Genomic DNA, 21,849 nt, shown 5'->3' on the forward strand with positions numbered 1-21,849 from the left:
TTCCCACACCTCCTTTTTGCGGCCTATGGCTGTTCGGGTCATCTCATTGGAGAAGACAACATCAGCCTTCTCCTGGAGCGTGTCTGCAAGCATTTGCAGTTCCTCTCGACTGAAGCGCTCCTGCCGCTGCCTGTCACATGCCTTCTTGACAACTTTAGGCATGGTTGGCTGTGGAAATGGGTGGGTTATGGGAATGTCAGGGTTTGAGGGTTGGTTGTGGTGTGGTTGGGTAGGATGGCAATGGATTGTGTTTTTTAAGATGGCCGCTGTGCTGTTTCCCGTTCCGCCGCGATTATGCTATTTCCGGTTCCGCCTAATTGCGGTCACCGCTAATTACGGTGACCGCTGACTACGGTCGGCGCAATGATGGGTGGCGTTAGGTCACCCTGCGCTGTTAACGAGGGCGGTAAGGGCTGTTTACGCCATGGCGTAGTTTACGTTACCGCCATGGCGTAATGCTCGTGCGCGATGGGTCGTAATGTGGCGCTCTTATCGCCATCGGACCATGGCGTTAACGCTCATTACGCCATGGCGGTAATTTCAATCACTTACCGCCTGGGTCGTAATGAGGGCCAATGTTAGAGAAGAATGGGATGTAGTAGCCTTAGTACAGAATGTTAGAGAAGAATGGGATGTAGTAGCCTTAGTGCAGCATGTTAGAGAAGAATGGGATGTATTAGCCTTAGTATAGAATGTTAAAGAAGAATGGGATGTTTTAGCCTTAGTACAGAATGTTAGAGAAGAATGTTAGTGAGGAACGGGATGTGGTAGCCTTTGTACAGAATGTTAAAGAAGAATGGGATGTAGTAGTCTTAGTACAGAATGTTAGAGAAGAATGGGATGTAGTAACCTTGGGACAGAATGTTAGCACAGAATGTTAGAGAAGAATGGGATGTAGTAGCCTTAGTACAGAATGTTAGAGAAGAATGGGATGTAGTAGCCTTAGCACAGAATGTTAGAGAAGAATGGGATGTAGTAGCCTTAGTACAGAAAGTGAGAGAAGAATGGGATGTAGTAGCCTTAGTACAGAATGTTAGAAAAGAATGGGGTGTAGTAGCCTTAGTACAGAATGTTAGAGACAAATGGGATGTAGTAGCCTTAGTACAGAATTTTACAGTGAATGGGATGTAGTAGCCTTAGTACAGCTAGAGAAGAGTGGGATGTAGTAGCCTTAGTACAGAGTGTTAGAGAAGAATGGGATGTAGTCGCTTTAGTACAGAATGTTAAAGAAGAATGGGATGTAGTAGTCTTAGTACAGAATGTTAAAGAAGAATGGGATGTAGTAGTCTTAGTACAGAGTGTTAGAGAAGAATGCGATCTAGTAACCTTGGGACAGAATGTTAGAACAGAATGTTAGGGAAGAATGGGATGTAGTAGCCTTAGTACAGAAAGTTAGAGAAGAATGGGATGTAGTAGCCTTAGTACAGAATGTTAGAGAAGAATGGGATGTAGTAGCCTTAGTACAGAATGTTATAGAAGAATGGGATGTAGTAGCCTTAGTATAGAATGTTAAAGAAGAATGGGATGTTTCAGCCTTAGTACAGAATGTTAGAGAAGAATGGGGTGTAGTAGCCTTAGTATAGAATGTTAGAGAAGAATGGGATGTAGTAGCCTTAGTACAGAATGTTAGAGAAGAATGGGATGTAGTAGCCTTAGTGCAGAATGTGAGAGATAAATGGGATGTAGTAGCTTTAGTAAAGAATGTTAGTGCAGAATATTAGAGAGGAACGGGATGTAGTAGCCTTGGTAAAGAATGTTAGAGAAGAATGGGATGTAGTAGTCTTAGTACAGAATGTTAGAGAAGAATGGGATGTAGTAGCCTTAGTACAGAATGTTAGAGAAGAATGAGATGTAGTAGCCTTAGTACAGAATGTTAGAGACGATTGGGATGTAGTAGCCTTAGTACAGAATGTTAGAGAAGAATGGGATATAGTCGCCTTAGTACAGAATGTTAGAGAAGAATGGGATGTAGTAGCCTTAGTACAGAATGTTAGCGCAAAATGTTAGTGAGGAACGGGATGTAGTAGCCTTAGTAGAGAATGTTAAAGAAGAATGGGATGTAGTAGTCTTAGTACAGAATGTTAGAGACGATTGGGATGTAGTAGCCTTAGTACAGAATGTTAGAGAAGAATGGGATGTAGTCGCCTTAGTACAGAATGTTAGAGAAGAATGGGATGTAGTAGCCTTAGTACAGAATGTTAGCGCAAAATGTTAGTGAGGAACGGGATGTAGTAGCCTTAGTAGAGAATGTTAAAGAAGAATGGGATGTAGTAGTCTTAGTACAGAATGTTAGAGAAGAATGGGATGTAGTAACCTTGGGACAGAATGTTAGCACAGAATGTTAGAGAAGAATGGGATGTAGTAGTCTTAGCACAGAATGTTAGAGAAGAATGGGATGTAGTAGCCTTAGTACAGAAAGTTAGAGAAGAATGGGATGTAGTAGCCTTAGTACAGAATGTTAGAAAAGAATGGGGTGTAGTAGCCTTAGTAGAGAATGTTAGAGACGAATGGGATGTAGTAGCCTTAGTACAGAATGTCAGAGAAGAATGGGATGTAGTAGCCTTAGTACAGATAGAGAAGAATTGGATGTAGTAGCCTTAGTACAGAAAGTTAGAGAAGAATGGGACGTAGTCAACTTAGTACAGAATGTTAGCTCAGAATGTTAGAGAACGGGATGTAGTATCCTCAGTACAGAATGTTAAAGAAGAATGGGATGTAGTAGCCTTAGTACAGAATGTTAGAGACAAATGGGATGTAGTAGCCTTAGTACAGAATTTTACAGTGAATGGGATGTAGTAGCCTTAGTACAGCTAGAGAAGAATGGGATGTAGTAGCCTTAGTACAGAGTGTTAGAGAAGAATGGGATGTAGTCGCTTTAGTACAGAATGTTAAAGAAGAATGGGATGTAGTAGTCTTAGTACAGAATGTTAAAGAAGAATGGGATGTAGTAGTCTTAGTACAGAGTGTTAGAGAAGAATGGGATCTAGTAACCTTGGGACAGAATGTTAGAACAGAATGTTAGGGAAGAATGGGATGTAGTAGCCTTAGTACAGAAAGTTAGAGAAGAATGGGATGTAGTAGCCTTAGTACAGAATGTTAGAGAAGAATGGGATGTAGTAGCCTTAGTACAGAATGTTATAGAAGAATGGGATGTAGTAGCCTTAGTATAGAATGTTAAAGAAGAATGGGATGTTTCAGCCTTAGTACAGAATGTTAGAGAAGAATGGGGTGTAGTAGCCTTAGTATAGAATGTTAGAGAAGAATGGGATGTAGTAGCCTTAGTACAGAATGATAGAGAAGAATGGGATGTAGTAGCCTTAGTGCAGAATGTGAGAGATAAATGGGATGTAGTAGCTTTAGTAAAGAATGTTAGTGCAGAATATTAGAGAGGAACGGGATGTAGTAGCCTTAGTAAAGAATGTTAGAGAAGAATGGGATGTAGTAGTCTTAGTACAGAATGTTAGAGAAGAATGGGATGTAGTAGCCTTAGTACAGAATGTTAGAGAAGAATGAGATGTAGTAGCCTTAGTACAGAATGTTAGAGACGATTGGGATGTAGTAGCCTTAGTACAGAATGTTAGAGAAGAATGGGATGTAGTCGCCTTAGTACAGAATGTTAGAGAAGAATGGGATGTAGTAGCCTTAGTACAGAATGTTAGCGCAAAATGTTAGTGAGGAACGGGATGTAGTAGCCTTAGTAGAGAATGTTAAAGAAGAATGGGATGTAGTAGTCTTAGTACAAAATGTTAGAGACGATTGGGATGTAGTAACCTTAGTACAGAATGTTAGAGAAGAATGGGATGTAGTCGCCTTAGTACAGAATGTTAGAGAAGAATGGGATGTAGTAGCCTTAGTACAGAATGTTAGCGCAAAATGTTAGTGAGGAACGGGATGTAGTAGCCTTAGTAGAGAATGTTAAAGAAGAATGGGATGTAGTAGTCTTAGTACAGAATGTTAGAGAAGAATGGGATGTAGTAACCTTGGGAGAGAATGTTAGCACAGAATGTTAGAGAAGAATGGGATGTAGTAGTCTTAGCACAGAATGTTAGAGAAGAATGGGATGTAGTAGCCTTAGTACAGAAAGTTAGAGAAGAATGGGATGTAGTAGCCTTAGTACAGAATGTTAGAAAAGAATGGGGTGGAGTAGCCTTAGTAGAGAATGTTAGAGACGAATGGGATGTAGTAGCCTTAGTACAGAATGTTAGAGAAAAATGGGATGTAGTAGCCTTAGTACAGATACAGAAGAATTGGATGTAGTAGCCTTAGTACAGAAAGTTAGAGAAGAATGGGACGTAGTCACCTTAGTACAGAATGTTAGCTCAGAATGTTAGAGAACGGGATGTAGTATCCTCAGTACAGAATGTTAAAGAAGAATGGGATGTAGTAGTCTTAGTACAGAATGTTAGAGAAGAATGAAGTGTAGTAGCTTTAGTACAGAATGTTAGAGAAGAATGGGATGTAGTAGCCTTAGTACAGATAGAGAAGAATGGGATGTAGTAGCCTTAGTACAGCATGTTAGAGAAGAATGGGATGTATTAGCCTTAGTACAGAATGTTAGCGCAGAATGTTAGAGAAGAACGGGATGTAGTAGCATTAGTACAGAATGTTAGTGCAGAATGTTAGAGAAGAACAGGATGTAGCAGCCTTAGTACAGAGTGTTAGAGAAGAATGGGATGTAGTAGCCTTAGTCCAGAATGTTAGAGAAAAATGGGATGTAGTAGCCTTAGTACAGAAAGTTAGAGAAGAATGGGATGTAGTAGCCTTAGTACAGAATGTTAGCGAAGAATGTTAGAGAGGAACGGGATGTAGTAGCCTTAGTACAGAATGTTAAAGAAGAATGGGATGTTGTAGTCTTAGTACAGAATGTTAGAGAAGAATGGGATGTAGTATCCTTGGGATAAGAATGTTAGCACAGAATGTTAGAGAAGAATGGGATGTAGTAGCTTTAGCACAGAATGTTAGAGAATAATGGGATGTAGTAGCCTTAGTACAGAAAGTGAGAGAAGAATGGGATGTAGTAGCCTTAGTACAGAATGTTTGAAAAGAATGGGGTGTAGTAGCCTTCGTACAGAATGTTAGAGACGAATGGGATCTAGTAGCCTTAGTACAGAAAGTTAGAAAAGAATGGGATGTAGTAGCCTTAGTACAGATAGAGAAGAATGGGATGTAGTAGCCTTAGTACAGAAAGTTAGAGAAGAATGGGATGTAGTCGCCTTAGTACAGAATGTTAGAGAAGAATGGGATATAGTAAGCCTTAGTACAGAATGTTAGCTCAGAATGTTAGAGAAGAACGGGATATAGTAGCCTTAGTACAGAATGTTAAAGAAGAATGGGATGTTGTAGTCTTAGTACAGAATGTTAGAGAAGAATGGGATGTAGTATCCTTGGGATAAGAATGTTAGCACAGAATGTTAGAGAAGAATGGGATGTAGTAGCTTTAGCACAGAATGTTAGAGAAGAATGGGATGTAGTAGCCTTAGTACAGAAAGTGAGAGAAGAATGGGATGTAGTAGCCTTAGTACAGAATGTTTGAAAAGAATGGGGTGTAGTAGCCTTCGTACAGAATGTTAGAGACGAATGGGATCTAGTAGCCTTAGTACAGAAAGTTAGAAAAGAATGGGATGTAGTAGCCTTAGTACAGATAGAGAAGAATGGGATGTAGTAGCCTTAGTACAGAAAGTTAGAGAAGAATGGGATGTAGTCGCCTTAGTACAGAATGTTAGAGAAGAATGGGATATAGTAAGCCTTAGTACAGAATGTTAGCTCAGAATGTTAGAGAAGAACGGGATATAGTAGCCTTAGTACAGAATGTTAAAGAAGAATGGGATGTATTAGCCTTAGTATAGAATGCTAAAGAAGAATGGGATGTTTTAGCCTTAGTACAGAATGTTAGAGAAGAATGGGGTGTAGTAGCCTTAGTACAGAATGTTAGAGAAGAATGGGATGTAGTAGCCTTAGTACAGAATGTTAGAGAAGAATGGGATGTAGTGGCCTTAGTACAGAATGTTAGAGAAGAATGGGATGTAGTAGCCTTAGTACAGAATGTTAGTGCAGAATGTTAGAGAAGAACAGGATGTAGCAGCCTTAGTACAGAATGTTAGAGAAGAATGGGATGTAGTTGCCTTAGTACAAAATGTTAGAGAAGAATGGGATGTAGTAGCCTTAGTACAGAATGTTAGAGAAGAATGGGATGTAATAGCCTTAGTACAGAATGTTAGAGAAGTATGGGATGTAGTAGCCTTAGTACAGAATGTTAGATAAGAATGGAATGTAGTAGCCTTAGTACAGAATGTTAGATAAGAATAGAATGTAGTAGCCTTAGTACAGAATGTTAGAGACGATTGGGATATAGTAGCCTTAGTACAGAATGTTATTGCAGAATGTTAGAGAAGAACCCAATGTAGCAGCCTTAGTACAGAATGTTAGAGAAGAATGAGATGTAGTAGCCTTAGTGCAGAATGTGAGAGAGGAATGGGATGTAGTAGCCTTAGTACAGAATGTTAGTGCAGAATATTAGAGAGGAACGGGATGTAGTAGCCTTAGTAAAGAATGTTAGAGAAGAATGGAATGTAGTAGTCTTAGTACAGAATGTTAGAGCAGAATGGGATGTAGTAGCCTTAGTACAGAATGTTAGAGAAGAATGAGATGTAGTCGCCTTAGTACAGAATTTAAGATAAGAATGGAATGTAGTAGCCTTAGTACGGAATGTTAGATAAGAATGGAATGTAGTAGCCTTAGTACAGAATGTTAGAGACGATAGGGATGTAGTAGCCTTAGTACAGCATGTTAGAGAAGAATGGGATGTAGTCACCTTAGTACAGAATGTTAGCGCAAAATGTTAGTGAGGAACGGGATGTGGTAGCCTTTGTACAGAATGTTAAAGAAGAATGGGATGTAGTAGTCTTAGTACAGGATGTTAGAGAAGAATGGGATGTAGTAACCTTGGGACAGAATGTTAGCACAGAATGTTAGAGAAGAATGGGATGTAGTAGCCTTAGCACAGAATGTTAGAGAAGAATGGGATGTAGTAGCCTTAGTACAGAAAGTGAGAGAAGAATGGGATGTAGTAGCCTTAGTACAGAATGTTAGAAAAGAATGGGGTGTAGTCGCCTTAGTACAGAATGTTAGAGACAAATGGGATGTAGTAGCCTTAGTACAGATAGAGAAGAATGGGATGTAGTAGCCTTAGTACAGAGTGTTAGAGAAGAATGGGATGTAGTCGCTTTAGTACAGAATGTTATGGGATGTAGTAGTCTTAGTACAGAATGTTAAAGAAGAATGGGATGTAGTAGTCTTAGTACAGAGTGTTAGAGAAGAATGGGATCTAGTAACCTTGGGACAGAATGTTAGAACAGAATGTTAGGGAAGAATGGGATGTAGTAGCCTTAGTACAGAAAGTTAGAGAAGAATGGGATGTAGTAGCCTTAGTACAGAATGTTAGAGAAGAATGGGATGTAGTAACCTTAGTACAGAATGTTATAGAAGAATGGGATGTAGTAGCCTTAGTACAGAATGTTAGAGAAGAATGGGATGTAGTAGCCTTAGTACAGATAGAGAAGAATGGGTTGTAGTAGCCTTAGTACAGCATGTTAGAGAAGAATGGGATGTATTAGCTTTAGTACAGAATGTTAGCGCAGAATGTTAGAGAAGAACGGGATGTAGTAGCATTAGTACAGAATGTTAGTGCAGAATGTTAGAGAAGAACAGGATGTAGCAGCCTTAGTACAGAGTGTTAGAGAAGAATGGGATGTAGTAGCCTTAGTCCAGAATGTTAGAGAAGAATGGGGTGTAGTAACCTTGGGACAGAATGTTAGCACAGAATGTTAGAGAAGAATGGGATGTAGTATCCTTAGTCCAGAATGTTAGAGAAGAATGGGATGTAGTATCCTTGGGATAGAATGTTAGCACAGAATGTTAGAGAAGAATGGGATGTAGTAGCCTTAGTACAGAAAGTTAGAGAAGAATGGGATGTAGTCGCCTTAGTACAGAATGTTTGAAAAGAATGGGGTGTAGTAGTCTTAGTACAGAATGTTAGAGAAGAATGGGATGTAGTAACCTTGGGACAGAATGTTAGCACAGAATGTTAGGGAAGAATAGGATGTAGTAGCCTTAGCACAGAATGTTAGAGAAGAATGGGATGTAGTAGCCTTAGTACAGAAAGTTAGAGAAGAATGGGATGTAGTAGCCTTAGTACAGAATGTTAGAGAAGAATTGGGTGTAGTAGCCTTAGTACAGAATGTTATAGAAGAATGGGATGTAGTAGCCTTAGTACAGAATGTTAAAGAAGAATGGGATGTTTTAGCCTTAGTACAGAATGTTAGAGAAGAATGGGATGTAGTAGCCTTAGTACAGAATGTTAGAGAAGAATGGGATGTAGTAGCCTTAGTACAGATAGAGACGAATGGGATGTAGTAGCCTTAGTACAGAATGTTAGAAAAAAATGGGATGTAGTCGCCTTAGTACAGAAAGTTAGAGAAGAATGGGATGTAGTAGCCTTGGTACAGAATGTTAGAGAAGAATGGGATGTAGCCGCCTTAGTACAGAATGTTAGAGAAGAATGGGATGCAGTAGCCTTAGTACAGAATGTTAGAGAAGAATTGGGTGTAGTAGCCTTAGTACAGAATGTTATAGAAGAATGGGATGTAGTAGCCTTAGTACAGAATGTTAAAGAAGAATGGGATGTTTTAGCCTTAGTACAGAATGTTAGAGAAGAATGGGGTGTAGTAGCCTTAGTACAGAATGTTAGAGAAGAATGAGATGTAGTCGCCTTAGTACAGAATTTAAGATAAAAATGGAATGTAGTAGCCTTAGTACGGAATGTTAGATAAGAATGTAATGTAGTAGCCTTAGTACAGAATCTTAGAGACGATTGGGATGTAGTAGCCTTAGTACAGAATGTTAGAGAAGAATGGGATGTAGTCGCCTTAGTACAGAATGTTAGAGAAGAATGGGATGTAGTAGCCTTAGTACAGAATGTTAGCGCAAAATGTTAGTGAGGAACGGGATGTAGTAGCCTTAGTAGAGAATGTTAAAGAAGAATGGGATGTAGTAGTCTTAGTACAGAATGTTAGAGAAGAATGGGATGTAGTAACCTTGGGACACAATGTTAGCACAGAATGTTAGAGAAGAATGGGATGTAGTAGTCTTAGCACAGAATGTTAGAGAAGAATGGGATGTAGTAGCCTTAGTACAGAAAGTTAGAGAAGAATGGGATGTAGTAGCCTTAGTACAGAATGTTAGAAAAGAATGGGGTGTAGTAGCCTTAGTACAGAATGTTAGAAAAGAATGGGGTGTAGTAGCCTTAGTAGAGAATGTTAGAGACGAATGGGATGTAGTAGCCTTAGTACAGAATGTTAGAGAAGAATGGGATGTAGTAGCCTTAGTACAGATAGAGAAGAATGGGATGTAGTAGCCTTAGTACAGAAAGTTAGAGAAGAATGGGACGTAGTCGCCTTAGTACAGAATGTTAGCTCAGAATGTTAGAGAACGGGATGTAGTATCCTCAGTACAGAATGTTAAAGAAGAATGGGATGTAGTAGTCTTAGTACAGAATGTTAGAGAAGAATGGGATCTAGTAACCTTGGGACAGAATGTTAGCACAGAATGTTAGGGAAGAATGGGATGTAGTAGCCTTAGTACAGAAAGTTAGAGAAGAATGGGATGTAGTAGCCTTAGTACAGAATGTTAGAGAAGAATGGGGTGTAGTAGCCTTAGTACAGAATGTTATAGAAGAATGGGATGTAGTAGCCTTAGTATAGAATGTTAAAGAAGAATGGAATGTTTTAGCCTTAGTACAGAATGTTAGAGAAGAATGGGGTGTAGTAGCTTTTGTACAGAATGTTAGAGAAGAATGGGATGTAGTAGCCTTAGTACAGATAGAGAAGAATGGGATGTAGTAGCCTTAGTACAGCATGTTAGAGAAGAATGGGATGTATTAGCCTTAGTACAGAATGTTAGCGCAAAATGTTAGTGAGGAACGGGATGTGGTAGCCTTTGTACAGAATGTTAAAGAAGAATGGGATGTAGTAGTCTTAGTACAGGATGTTAGAGAAGAATGGGATGTAGTTACCTTGGGACAGAATGTTAGCACAGAATGCTAGAGAAGAATGGGATGTAGTAGCCTTAGCACAGAATGTTAGAGAAGAATGGGATGTAGTAGCCTTAGTACAGAAAGTGAGAGAAGAATGGGATGTAGTAGCCTTAGTACAGAATGTTAGAAAAGAATGGGGTGTAGTAGCCTTAGTACAGAATGTTAGAGACAAATGGGATGTAGTAGCCTTAGTACAGATAGAGAAGAATGGGATGTAGTAGCCTTAGTACAGAGTGTTAGAGAAGAATGGGATGTAGTCGCTTTAGTACAGAATGTTAAAAAAGAATGGGATGTAGTAGTCTTAGTACAGAATGTTAAAGAAGAATGGGATGTAGTAGTCTTAGTACAGAGTGTTAGAGAAGAATGGGATCTAGTAACCTTGGGACAGAATGTTAGAACAGAATGTTAGGGAAGAATGGGATGTAGTAGCCTTAGTACAGAAAGTTAGAGAAGAATGGGATGTAGTAGCCTTAGTACAGAATGTTAGAGAAGAATGGGATGTAGTAACCTTAGTACAGAATGTTATAGAAGAATGGGATGTAGTAGCCTTAGTACAGAATGTTAGAGAAGAATGGGATGTAGTAGCCTTAGTACAGATAGAGAAGAATGGGTTGTAGTAGCCTTAATACAGCATGTTAGAGAAGAATGGGATGTATTAGCTTTAGTACAGAATGTTAGCGCAGAATGTTAGAGAAGAACGGGATGTAGTAGCATTAGTACAGAATGTTAGTGCAGAATGTTAGAGAAGAACAGGATGTAGCAGCCTTAGTACAGAGTGTTAGAGAAGAATGGGATGTAGTAGCCTTAGTCCAGAATGTTAGAGAAGAATGGGATGTAGTAGCCATAGTACAGAAAGTTAGAGAAGAATGGGATGTAGTAGCCTTAGTACAGAAAGTTAGAGAAGAATGGGATGTAGTAGCCTTAGTACAGAATGTTAGAGAAGAATGGGGTGTAGAAACCTTGGGACAGAATGTTACAGAAGAATGGGATGTAGTATCCTTGGGATAGAATGTTAGCACAGAATGTTAGAGAAGAATGGGATGTAGTAGCCTTAGTACAGAAAGTTAGAGAAGAATGGGATGTAATCGCCTTAGTACAGAATGTTTGAAAAGAATGGGGTGTAGTAGTCTTAGTACAGAATGTTAGAGAAGAATGGGATGTAGTAACCTTGGGACAGAATGTTAGCACAGAATGTTAGGGAAGAATAGGATGTAGTAGCCTTAGCACAGAATGTTAGAGAAGAATGGGATGTAGTAGCCTTAGTACAGAAAGTTAGAGAAGAATGGGATGTAGTAGCCTTAGTACAGAATGTTAGAGAAGAATTGGGTGTAGTAGCCTTAGTACAGAATGTTATAGAAGAATGGGATGTAGTAGCCTTAGTACAGAATGTTAAAGAAGAATGGGATGTTTTAGCCTTAGTACAGAATGTTAGAGAAGAATGGGGTGTAGTAGCCTTAGTACAGAATGTTAGAGAAGAATGGGATGTAGTAGCCTTAGTACAGAATGTTAGAGAAGAATGGGATGTAGTAGCCTTAGTACAGATAGAGACGAATGGGATATAGTAGCCTTAGTACAGAATGTTAGAAAAAAAATGGGATGTAGTCGCCTTAGTACAGAAAGTTAGAGAAGAATGGGATGTAGTAGCCTTGGTACAGAATGTTAGAGAAGAATGGGATGTAGCCGCCTTAGTACAGAATGTTAGAGAAGAATGGGATGCAGTAGCCTTAGTACAGAATGTTAGAGAAGAATTGGGTGTAGTAGCCTTAGTACAGAATGTTATAGAAGAATGGGATGTAGTAGCCTTAGTACAGAATGTTAAAGAAGAATGGGATTTTTTAGCCTTAGTACAGAATGTTAGAGAAGAATGGGGTGTAGTAGCCTTAGTACAGAATGTTAGAGAAGAATGAGATGTAGTCGCCTTAGTACAGAATTTAAGATAAAAATGGAATGTAGTAGCCTTAGTACGGAATGTTAGATAAGAATGTAATGTAGTAGCCTTAGTACAGAATGTTAGAGACGATTGGGATGTAGTAGCCTTAGTACAGAATGTTAGAGAAGAATGGGATGTAGTCGCCTTAGTACAGAATGTTAGAGAAGAATGGGATGTAGTAGCCTTAGTACAGAATGTTAGCGCAAAATGTTAGTGAGGAACGGGATGTAGTAGCCTTAGTAGAGAATGTTAAAGAAGAATGGGATGTAGTAGTCTTAGTACAGAATGTTAGAGAAGAATGGGATGTAGTAACCTTGGGACAGAATGTTAGCACAGAATGTTAGAGAAGAATGGGATGTAGTAGTCTTAGCACAGAATGTTAGAGAAGAATGGGATGTAGTAGCCTTAGTACAGAAAGTTAGAGAAGAATGGGATGTAGTAGCCTTAGTACAGAATGTTAGAAAAGAATGGGGTGTAGTAGCCTTAGTAGAGAATGTTAGAGACGAATGGGATGTAGTAGCCTTAGTACAGAATGTTAGAGAAGAATGGGATGTAGTAGCCTTAGTACAGATAGAGAAGAATGGGATGTAGTAGCCTTAGTACAGAAAGTTAGAGAAGAATGGGACGTAGTCGCCTTAGTACAGAATGTTAGCTCAGAATGTTAGAGAACGGGATGTAGTATCCTCAGTACAGAATGTTAAAGAAGAATGGGATGTAGTAGTCTTAGTACAGAATGTTAGAGAAGAATGGGATCTAGTAACCTTGGGACAGAATGTTAGCACAGAATGTTAGGGAAGAATGGGATGTAGTAGCCTTAGTACAGAAAGTTAGAGAAGAATGGGATGTAGTAGCCTTAGTACAGAATGTTAGAGAAGAATGGGGTGTAGTAGCCTTAGTACAGAATGTTATAGAAGAATGGGATGTAGTAGCCTTAGTATAGAATGTTAAAGAAGAATGGAATGTTTTAGCCTTAGTACAGAATGTTAGAGAAGAATGGGGTGTAGTAGCTTTAGTACAGAATGTTAGAGAAGAATGGGATGTAGTAGCCTTAGTACAGATAGAGAAGAATGGGATGTAGTAGCCTTAGTACAGCATGTTAGAGAAGAATGGGATGTATTAGCCTTAGTACAGAATGTTAGCGCAGAATGTTAGAGAAGAACGGGATGTAGTAGCATTAGTACAGAATGTTATTGCAGAATGTTAGAGAAGAACAGGATGTAGCAGCCTTAGTACAGAAAGTTAGAGAAGAATGGGATGTAGTAGCCTTAGTACAGAATGTTAGCGAAGAATGTTAGAGAGGAACGGGATGTAGTAGCCTTAGTACAGAATGTTAAAGAAGAATGGGATGTAGTAGTCTTAGTACAGAATGTTAGAGAAGAATGGGATGTAGTATCCTTGGGATAAGAATGTTAGCACAGAATGTTAGAGAAGAATGGGATGTAGTAGCTTTAGCACAGAATGTTAGAGAAGAATGGGATGTAGTAACCTTAGTACAGAAAGTGAGAGAAGAATGGGATGTAGTAGCCTTAGTACAGAATGTTTGAAAAGAATGGGGTGTAGTAGCCTTCGTACAGAATGTTAGAGACGAATGGGATCTAGTAGCCTTAGTACAGAAAGTTAGAAAAGAATGGGACGTAGTCGCCTTAGTACAGAATGTTAGCTCAGAATGTTAGAGAACGGGATGTAGTATCCTCAGTACAGAATGTTAAAGAAGAATGGGATGTAGTAGTCTTAGTACAGAATGTTAGAGAAGAATGGGATCTAGTAACCTTGGGACAGAATGTTAGCACAGAATGTTAGGGAAGAATGGGATGTAGTAGCCTTAGTACAGAAAGTTAGAGAAGAATGGGATGTAGTAGCCTTAGTACAGAATGTTAGAGAAGAATGGGGTGTAGTAGCCTTAGTACAGAATGTTATAGAAGAATGGGATGTAGTAGCCTTAGTATAGAATGTTAAAGAAGAATGGAATGTTTTAGCCTTAGTACAGAATGTTAGAGAAGAATGGGGTGTAGTAGCTTTAGTACAGAATGTTAGAGAAGAATGGGATGTAGTAGCCTTAGTACAGATAGAGAAGAATGGGATGTAGTAGCCTTAGTACAGCATGTTAGAGAAGAATGGGATGTATTAGCCTTAGTACAGAATGTTAGCGCAGAATGTTAGAGAAGAACGGGATGTAGTAGCATTAGTACAGAATGTTATTGCAGAATGTTAGAGAAGAACAGGATGTAGCAGCCTTAGTACAGAAAGTTAGAGAAGAATGGGATGTAGTAGCCTTAGTACAGAATGTTAGCGAAGAATGTTAGAGAGGAACGGGATGTAGTAGCCTTAGTACAGAATGTTAAAGAAGAATGGGATGTAGTAGTCTTAGTACAGAATGTTAGAGAAGAATGGGATGTAGTATCTTTGGGATAAGAATGTTAGCACAGAATGTTAGAGAAGAATGGGATGTAGTAGCTTTAGCACAGAATGTTAGAGAAGAATGGGATGTAGTAACCTTAGTACAGAAAGTGAGAGAAGAATGGGATGTAGTAGCCTTAGTACAGAATGTTTGAAAAGAATGGGGTGTAGTAGCCTTCGTACAGAATGTTAGAGACGAATGGGATCTAGTAGCCTTAGTACAGAAAGTTAGAAAAGAATGGGATGTAGTAGCCTTAGTACAGATAGAGAAGAATGGGATGTAGTAGCCTTAGTACAGAAAGTTAGAGAAGAATGGGATGTAGTCGCCTTAGTACAGAATGTTAGAGAAGAATGGGATATAGTAAGCCTTAGTACAGAATGTTAGCTCAGAATGTTAGAGAAGAACGGGATATAGTAGCCTTAGTACAGAATGTTAAAGAAGAATGGGATGTATTAGCCTTAGTTTAGAATGCTAAAGAAGAATGGGATGTTTTAGCCTTAGTACAGAATGTTAGAGAAGAATGGGGTGTAGTAGCCTTAGTACAGAATGTTAGAGAAGAATGGGATGTAGTAGCCTTAGTACAGAATGTTAGAGAAGAATGGGATGTAGTGGCCTTAGTACAGAATGTTACAGAAGAATGGGATGTAGTAGCCTTAGTACAGAATGTTAGTGCAGAATGTTAGAGAAGAACAGGATGTAGCAGCCTTAGTACAGAATGTTAGAGAAGAATGGGATGTAGTTGCCTTAGTACAAAATGTTAGAGAAGAATGGGATGTAGTAGCCTTACTACAGAATGTTAGAGAAGAATGGGATGTAATAGCCTTAGTACAGAATGTTAGAGAAGTATGGGATGTAGTAGCCTTAGTACAGAATGTTAGATAAGAATGGAATGTAGTAGCCTTAGTACAGAATGTTAGATAAGAATAGAATGTAGTAGCCTTAGTACAGAATGTTAGAGACGATTGGGATATAGTAGCCTTAGTACAGAATGTTATTGCAGAATGTTAGAGAAGAACCCAATGTAGCAGCCTTAGTACAGAATGTTAGAGAAGAATGGGATGTAGTAGCCTTAGTGCAGAATGTGAGAGAGGAATGGGATGTAGTAGCCTTAGTACAGAATGTTAGTGCAGAATATTAGAGAGGAACGGGATGTAGTAGCCTTAGTAAAGAATGTTAGAGAAGAATGGAATGTAGTAGTCTTAGTACAGAATGTTAGAGCAGAATGGGATGTAGTAGCCTTAGTACAGAATGTTAGAGAAGAATGAGATGTAGTTGCCTTAGTACAGAATTTAAGATAAGAATGGAATGTAGTAGCCTTAGTACGGAATGTTAGATAAGAATGGAATGTAGTAGCCTTAGTACAGAATGTTAGAGACGATAGGGATGTAGTAGCCTTAGTACAGCATGTTAGAGAAGAATGGGATGTAGTCACCTTAGTACAGAATGTTAGAGAAGAATGGGATGTAGTAGCCTTAGTACAGAATGTTAGCGCAAAATGTTAGTGAGGAACGGGATGTGGTAGCCTTTGTACAGAATGTTAAAGAAGAATGGGATGTAGTAGTCTTAGTACAGGATGTTAGAGAAGAATGGGATGTAGTAACCTTGGGACAGAATGTTAGCACAGAATGTTAGAGAAGAATGGGATGTAGTAGCCTTAGCACAGAATGTTAGAGAAGAATGGGATGTAGTAGCCTTAGTACAGAAAGTGAGAGAAGAATGGGATGTAGTAGCCTTAGTACAGAATGTTAGAAAAGAATGGGGTGTAGTAGCCTTAGTACAGAATGTTAGAGACAAATGGGATGTAGTAGCCTTAGTACAGAATTTTACAGTGAATGGGATGTAGTAGCCTTAGTACAGATAGAGAAGAATGGGATGTAGTAGCCTTAGTACAGAGTGTTAGAGAAGAATGGGATGTAGTCGCTTTAGTACAGAATGTTAAAGAAGAATGGGATGTAGTAGTCTTATTACAGAATGTTAAAGAAGAATGGGATGTAGTAGTCTTAGTACAGAGTGTTAGAGAAGAATGGGATCTAGTAACCTTGGGACAGAATGTTAGAACAGAATGTTAGGGAAGAATGGGATGTAGTAGCCTTAGTACAGAAAGTTAGAGAAGAATGGGATGTAGTAGCCTTAGTACAGAATGTTAGAGAAGAATGGGATGTAGTAACCTTAGTACAGAATGTTATAGAAGAATGGGATGTAGTAGCCTTAGTATAGAATGTTAAAGAAGAATGGGATGTTTCAGCCTTAGTACAGAATGTTAGAGAAGAATGGGGTGTAGTAGCCTTAGTATAGAATGTTAGAGAAGAATGGGATGTAGTAGCCTTAGTACAGAATGTTAGAGAAGAATGGGATGTAGTAGCCTTAGTACAGATAGAGAAGAATGGGTTGTAGTAGCCTTAGTACAGCATGTTAGAGAAGAATGGGATGTATTAGCTTTAGTACAGAATGTTAGCGCAGAATGTTAGAGAAGAACGGGATGTAGCAGCCTTAGTACAGAGTGTTATAGAAGAATGGGATGTAGTAGCCTTAGTCCAGAATGTTAGAGAAGAATGGGATGTAGTAGCCATAGTACAGAAAGTTAGAGAAGAATGGGATGTAGTAGCCTTAGTACAGAAAGTTAGAGAAGAATGGGATGTAGTAGTCTTAGTACAGAATGTTAGAGAAGAATGGGGTGTAGTAACCTTGGGACAGAATGTTACAGAAGAATGGGATGTAGTATCCTTGGGATAGAATGTTAGCACAGAATGTTAGAGAAGAATGGGATGTAGTAGCCTTAGTACAGAAAGTTAGAGAACAATGGGATGTAGTCGCCTTAGTACAGAATGTTTGAAAAGAATGGGGTGTAGTAGTCTTAGTACAGAATGTTAGAGAAGAATGGGATGTAGTAACCTTGGGACAGAATGTTAGCACAGAATGTTAGGGAAGAATAGGATGTAGTAGCCTTAGCACAGAATGTTAGAGAAGAATGGGATGTAGTAGCCTTAGTACAGAAAGTTAGAGAAGAATGGGATGTAGTAGCCTTAGTACAGAATGTTAGAGAAGAATTGGGTGTAGTAGCCTTAGTACAGAATGTTATAGAAGAATGGGATGTAGTAGCCTTAGTACAGAATGTTAAAGAAGAATGGGATGTTTTAGCCTTAGTACAGAATGTTAGAGAAGAATGGGGTGTAGTAGCCTTAGTACAGAATGTTAGAGAAGAATGGGATGTAGTAGCCTTAGTACAGAATGTTAGAGAAGAATGGGATGTAGTAGCCTTAGTACAGAATGTTAGAAAAAAATGGGATGTAGTCGCCTTAGTACAGAAAGTTAGAGAAGAATGGGATGTAGTAGCCTTGGTACAGAATGTTAGAGAAGAATGGGATGTAGCCGCCTTAGTACAGAATGTTAGAGAAGAATGGGATGCAGTAGCCTTAGTACAGAATGTTAGAGACAAATGGGATGTAGTCGCCTTAGTACAGAGTTTTAGAGAAGAATGGGATGTAGTAGCCTTAGTGCAGAATGTTAGAGACAAATGGGATGTAGTCGCCTTAGTACAGAATGTTAGAGAAGAATGGGATGTAGTAGCCTTAGTACAGAATGTTACAGACAAATTGGATGTAGTCACCTTAGTACAGAATGTTAGAGAAGAATGGGATGTAGCCGCCTTAGTACAGAATGTTAGAGAAGAATGGGATGTAGTAGCCTTAGTACAGAATGTTAGAGGCAAATGGGATGTAGTCGCCTTAGTACAGAATGTTAGAGAAGAATGGGATGCAGTAGCCTTAGTACAGAATGTTAGAGAAGAATGGGATGTAGTAGCCTTAGTACAGAATGTCAGAGAAGAATGAGATGTAGTCGCCTTAGTATAGAATGTTAGAGAAGAATGGGATGTAGTAGCCTTAGTACAGAATGTTAGAGAAGAATGGGATGTAGTAGCCTTAGTACAGATAGAGAAGAATGGGTTGTAGTAGCCTTAGTACAGCATGTTAGAGAAGAATGGGATGTATTAGCTTTAGTACAGAATGTTAGCGCAGAATGTTAGAGAAGAACGGGATGTAGTAGCATTAGTACAGAATGTTAGTGCAGAATGTTAGAGAAGAACAGGATGTAGCAGCCTTAGTACAGAGTGTTAGAGAAGAATGGGATGTAGTAGCCTTAGTCCAGAATGTTAGAGAAGAATGGGATGTAGTAGCCATAGTACAGAAAGTTAGAGAAGAATGGGATGTAGTAGCCTTAGTACAGAAAGTTAGAGAAGAATGGGATGTAGTAGCCTTAGTACAGAATGTTAGAGAAGAATGGGGTGTAGTAACCTTGGGACAGAATGTTACAGAAGAATGGGATGTAGTATCCTTGGGATAGAATGTTAGCACAGAATGTTAGAGAAGAATGGGATGTAGTAGCCTTAGTACAGAAAGTTAGAGAAGAATGGGATGTAGTCGCCTTAGTACAGAATGTTTGAAAAGAATGGGGTGTAGTAGTCTTAGTACAGAATGTTAGAGAAGAATGGGATGTAGTAACCTTGGGACAGAATGTTAGCAAGGAATGTTAGGGAAGAATAGGATGTAGTAGCCTTAGCACAGAATGTTAGAGAAGAATGGGATGTAGTAGCCTTAGTACAGAAAGTTAGAGAAGAATGGGATGTAGTAGCCTTAGTACAGAATGTTAGAGAAGAATTGGGTGTAGTAGCCTTAGTACAGAATGTTATAGAAGAATGGGATGTAGTAGCCTTAGTACAGAATGTTAAAGAAGAATGGGATGTTTTAGCCTTAGTACAGAATGTTAGAGAAGAATGGGGTGTAGTAGCCTTAGTACAGAATGTTAGAGAAGAATGGGATGTAGTAGCCTTAGTACAGAATGTTAGAGAAGAATGGGATGTAGTAGCCTTAGTACAGATAGAGACGAATGGGATGTAGTAGCCTTAGTACAGAATGTTAGAAAAAAATGGGATGTAGTCGCCTTAGTACAGAAAGTTAGAGAAGAATGGGATGTAGTAGCCTTGGTACAGAATGTTAGAGAAGAATGGGATGTAGCCGCCTTAGTACAGAATGTTGGAGAAGAATGGGATGCAGTAGCCTTAGTACAGAATGTTAGAGACAAATGGGATGTAGTCGCCTTAGTACAGAATGTTAGAGAAGAATGGGATGTAGTAGCCTTAGTGCAGAATGTTAGAGACAAATGGGATGTAGTCGCCTTAGTACAGAATGTTAGAGAAGAATGGGATGTAGTAGCCTTAGTACAGAATGTTACAGACAAATGGGATGTAGTCACCTTAGTACAGAATGTTAGAGAAGAATGGGATGTAGTAGCCTTAGTACAGAATGTTAGAGAAGAATGGGATGTAGCCGCCTTAGTACAGAATGTTAGAGAAGACTGGGATGTATTAGCCTTAGTACAGAATGTTAGAGGCAAATGGGATGTAGTCGCCTTAGTACAGAATGTTAGAGAAGAATGGGATGCAGTAGCCTTAGTACAGAATGTTAGAGAAGAATGGGATGTAGTAGCCTTAGTACAGAATGTCAGAGAAGAATGAGATGTAGTCGCCTTAGTACAGAATGTTACATAAGAATTGAATGTAGTAGCCTTAGTACAGAATGTTAGTGCAGAATGTTAGGGAAGAACAGGATGTAGCAGCCTTAGTACATAATGTTAGAGAAGAATGGGATGTAGTAGCCTTAGTACAGAATGTTAGAGAAGAATGGTATGTAGTAGCCTTAGTACCGAATGTTAGAGAAGAAATGAATTTAGTAGCCTCAGTACAGAATGTTAGAGTAGAATGGGATGTAGTTGCCTTAGTACAGAATGTTAGAGAAGAATGGGATGTAGTAGCCTTAGTACAGAATGTTAGAGAAGAATGTGATGGAGTCGCCTTTGTACAGAATGTTAGATAAGAATGGAATGTAGTAGCCTTAGTACAGAATGTTATAGAAGACTGGGATGCAGTAGCCTTAATACAGAATGTTAGAGAGAATTGGGATGTAGTAGCCTTAGTACAGAATTTTAGAGAAGAATGAGATGTAGTAGCCTTAGTACAGAATGTTAGTGCAGAATGTTAGAGAAGAACGGGATGTAGCAGCCTTAGTACAGAATGTTAGAGAAGAATGGGATGTAGTAACCTTGGGACATAATGTTAGCACAGAATGTTAGAGAAGAATGGGATGTAGTAGCCTCAGCACAGAATGTTAGAGAAGAATGAGATGTAGTAGCCTTAGTACAGAATGTTAGTGCAGAATGTTAGAGAAGAACAGGATGTAGCAGCCTTAGTACATAATGTTAGAGAAGAATGGGATGCAGTAGCCTTAGTACAGAATGTTAGAGAAGAATGGGATGTAGCAGCCTTAGTACCGAATGTTAGAGAAGAAATGGATTTAGTAGCCTCAGTACAGAATGTTAGAGAAGAATAGGATGTAGTTGCCTTAGTACAGAATGTTAGAGGAGAATGGGATGTAGTAGCCTTAGTACAGAATGTTAGAGAAGAATGTGATGTAGTCGCCTTTGTACAGAATGTTAGATAAGAATGGAATGTAGTAGCCTTAGTACAGAATGTTATAGAAGACTGGGATGCAGTAGCCTTAATACAGAATGTTAGAGACGAATGGGATGTAGTACCCTTAGTACAGAATGTTAGTGCAGAATGTTAGAGAAGAACGGGATGTAGCAGCCTTAGTACAGAATGTTAGAGAAGAATGGGATGTAGTAACCTTGGGACATAATGTTAGCACAGAATGTTAGAGAAGAATGGGATGTAGTAGCCTTAGCACAGAATGTTAGAGACGAATGGGATGTAGTAGCCTTAGTACAGAAAGTTAGAGAAGAATGGGATGTAGTAGCCTTAGTACAGATAGAGAAGAATGGGATGTAGTAGCCTTAGTACAGAATGTTAGAAAAGAATGGGGTGTAGTAGCCTTAGTACAAAATGTTAGAGACGAATGGGATGTAGTAGCCTTACTACAGAAAGTTAGAGAAGAATGGGATATAGTAGCCTTAGTACAGATAGAGAAGAATGGGATGTAGTAGCCTTAGTACAGAATGTTAAAGAAGAATGGGATGTAGTAGTCTTAGTACAGAATGTTCGAGAAGAATGGGATGTAGTAACCTTGGGACAGAATGTTAGCACAGAATGTTAGGGAAGAATGGGAGGTAGTAGCCTTAGCACAGCATGTTAGAGAAGAATGGGATGTAGTAGCCTTAGTACAGAAAGTTAGAGAAGAATGGGATGTAGTAGCTTTAGTACAGAATGTTAGAGAAGAATGGGGTGCAGTAGCCTTAGTACCGAATTTTATAGAAGAATGGGATGTAGTAGCCTAGTACAGAATGTTAAAGAAGAATGGGATGTTTTAGCCTTAATACAGAATGTTAGAGAAGAATGGGGTGTAGTAGCCTTAGTTCAGAATGTTAGAGAAGAATGGGATGTAGTAGCCTTAGTACAGAATGTTAGAGAAGAATGGGATG

This window comes from Ambystoma mexicanum, chromosome 3q (assembly GCF_040938575.1).
Source record: "Ambystoma mexicanum isolate Mex_15411 chromosome 3q, UKY_AmexF1_1, whole genome shotgun sequence".
Taxonomy (NCBI): Eukaryota; Metazoa; Chordata; class Amphibia; order Caudata; family Ambystomatidae; genus Ambystoma; species Ambystoma mexicanum.